Below are 3,214 nucleotides of genomic sequence, written 5' to 3' on the forward strand. Positions count from 1 at the left end.
GGCACTGGTCCCTGTCCCCAGCACCCTGGTCCCTGTGTCAGCTGCTCAGTGCAGAGGAACCTTCCCACAGACAAACGTGAACCAGGGTCCAAACCAGATTCATTCCACTCGAGAGCGATGCAGCAGCTGCCCAAGTGGAGGGACTTGGTCCTTCTGCCCCAGCTGCCTTCGTAACGTCCTGCCCTGGGCACGGCGCCTCCGCTCGTCCCCTTGAGCCACCCAAGGCAGGAGCTCCTGTGGCGAACTCTACGCCCAGGTAAAGGCCACGTCTGCGACGAGCAAATTGGGCCAAGCTGAGCACTTACACGCTCAAACCTGCAGCAACTCGGACAGTCTCTGCCTACCCCACACAGCTCTAAAGCTACGCAGCAGCCCAGAGACGAGACCTCAGGGAAGCTGAGACAGTCGCCACACGGGCCCCAAGAGACACCAGCACTCGGGATGCTCCTGGTGACAGCTCCAAGCTCGAGACTTGTCCCAGCACTCTGCTCCTGTCCAAGCAGTTGCCGTTTCCTCACCCAGAGTTGAGTTTCTCCACTGCCAGAAGCCAGGGAACCACCAGCACCCAATTCTGCCGTCCCTTCAGAAACACGAGTACTGAAACACCAACATTTCAGCCCTGAGAACCACCAGCCAAAGAGCAACCAACCAACAAATGAAGCTAAGAAAAAGCTGAGCAGCCAGAGACAAAACCAGTTGAACTTTTATTACATTTCATTTACAAATAATGCAAAGATACAAAGACAAAAGCCTTCACACAAAAAAAAGGAAAGATTGAAAAGAATGTACATTTAGTTGAGCTGCTTTTTCACATCATGTCTCAGATTGCAAACACTTAAAGCCAACTTCAGCTTCCACTTCACCTAGAGAAAAACACAATAAATAGAACTTCCCTGTCGCAGGGACAACTGTTGCAGCGTTCCTGTGCCACCGAGGCTGTAGCTGAGGATTGCATATATCAGTGAGAGAACCCACAACTTCTCAGAATAGAAAAGGTTCAGCTTGTAAAGAACAACAACTTGTCCTGTCTCTGAAAACGCATAAACCGCTTCTGCCAAGCTCCACGAACTGCACAAGGTTGGGTTTAGCTGCCAGTCTGTGAGAGGAGCTGCCAGAGCAGCTCTGTGGGGCTTTAGTCACATCGAACTCGCCCTCTGTGAGCACGGACACGTTTAACTCCCACTGCTCCAGGGAATCCTTCCACAGACGCGGCTCCGGCACAGGCGGGAGCATCTAGAAGGTCTAATCCCTCCCCAGAATTAAAGCTCAAGGTCTCCTCTCTCAGGTAACAGCCGACTGAAACACCCCGTTCGCATCACTGCGCCGGATGGTGCTGGCCCCACACCCGTCGCTACCTTTGTTCACTCAGTTCTCTTCCGACTGTGCCGATGCTCATGCCAGGAATAGTCGGGAATGTTCGGGATGCAGTGAGGAGAGGAGGGCTGGTTTAAGCAACCCCATAAATATCACCATCTAACTTTCATATTCGTCTACTCTGCGAGGCCAGAAGCTTCACCCGTGAGTCTTCTCTACATTTAATGTCTCAGAAATCCCGAATTGAGCCAAGCTTAATCCTTCCCTGTCAAACGGGGCCACTTGGGCACTGCTCACTCTTCCCAACAAAGAGCAGACAGATTTTGTGGCATTATAAAGATCGCCCTTTGTACGATGGAATTGAACTCAGCTGCTGCAAGTTGAAGCCTGTAAAATTCCAGAAGGGAATACAGACAGTGCCACTACTCCTACTGCAGAAACACAGCCTCAGAGGAGACGTACAAACAGGGACCTTTCATCCCTTCTCTTCTAGACCATGGTAGGAAACAGTTGGACTGACCAACCCCTCGGAGCGGTACGAACACCCCGGAGCAGACACGGGAGAGCCACAGCCTGGAGCTGCCCCCGCTCCCCGGGACACCCCTTTGGAGGTTGCTCTTTAATGGATCCAGCTCCGACCATCACCGTGTCCAAGCCCTGCCCGGCGCACACGGAGTTCATCCAGGCCTCACAAACACAAACCTCCTCCCGTCAGCTGAACCTCACCCAGCGCTCCCCTTCACCTCAGTCACGAGGGAAAAGCTCCTATTCCACATGGAAGGGAAGAGCCGACGGGTGGATGAACCCACCCAGGTCTTGGACTGATCTCCCAGTCCCCAGGGGAGCAGTAAACCCGGCTCCAAGACCCTCCAGCCAGTGCGTGGCTCTGCTCTGGGAAAGCCCGGCTGGCCTGGGAGGGTTCAGTGCTCCACAATGGGACAAGCGGGATCCCAACGGGCTCCGTTCAGGACAAGTGCTGCGGGAGCCTTCGCGGCCTCTGACTCCCAAGACTTCTCCAGCACAAGCACCAACTATTGCAGCTTTGTCTCCCCCTGAGACACGCGGGAGCCGAGCGCCACCTCCTCTCTTTGACAAGTGCTCATACAAGGCTCAAATCCAGCTCCCACTGGAGGAACGAGAATTCCAAGACAAGAGCGGGGAGGGCTGAGGGCGGCTGCTGCATCCTCAGTTCTCTTTATCCCAATGTACTTATGGAAGGATTCCCTAAAGTCTAAGGAAGGCGGGAGGCAAGATCGGAACCAGTGACAAATCGAACACCAACCTGCCCATGCTCCAGAACAAACCACGTTAACGTGTACCTGGAGATCCCAGCTTCCTAAAACCTGGAAAGAGGAGCACAGCAGGAAAATGTGACTGACCCCTTGTCGTGACCCCCCCCCAGGGCTCCCCCAGCTACTGTCATTAGATTATCGCTCTTGCCTGTACACACCAGCAGCCACCACGGGGAAACACAGTCTCAAAGGCAGATGAAGGACGTGCCTCTTGCCACGTGGGTTTTCTGCCCCAAATTGCATCACCTTAAAGCTGGACCAAGAACTGAACTGAAACACAAGCAACAGAACAAGACCCTCGTACCCAGCGAACACCAACGCCGACCACTGCGAGCCTCCAGCAAGCAGATAACACAGCAGATACTCAGCGCACAGCGTGTGCTCCACGCTCCTGTCACTACTTAAGGGCAATGTGTAAAGTGAAAAGAACCAAGATAAACCAAACCAAACGCTGTTCAGCCATTTCCCTGCCTCCTATTTAGCTACGAGGTAAAACAACCTTGAAGCAACAGGTCAAGCTGGTTTTGAGGAGACAGCCAGGGTCAGGATGAGTAGGGCAAAGCTGCCACCGCAACGGCACCACCTTCTCTTGCTCTGTTCTCCTTGGT

This window comes from Nestor notabilis, unplaced genomic scaffold (assembly GCF_000696875.1).
Source record: "Nestor notabilis isolate BGI_N333 unplaced genomic scaffold, ASM69687v1 scaffold13577, whole genome shotgun sequence".
Taxonomy (NCBI): Eukaryota; Metazoa; Chordata; class Aves; order Psittaciformes; family Psittacidae; genus Nestor; species Nestor notabilis.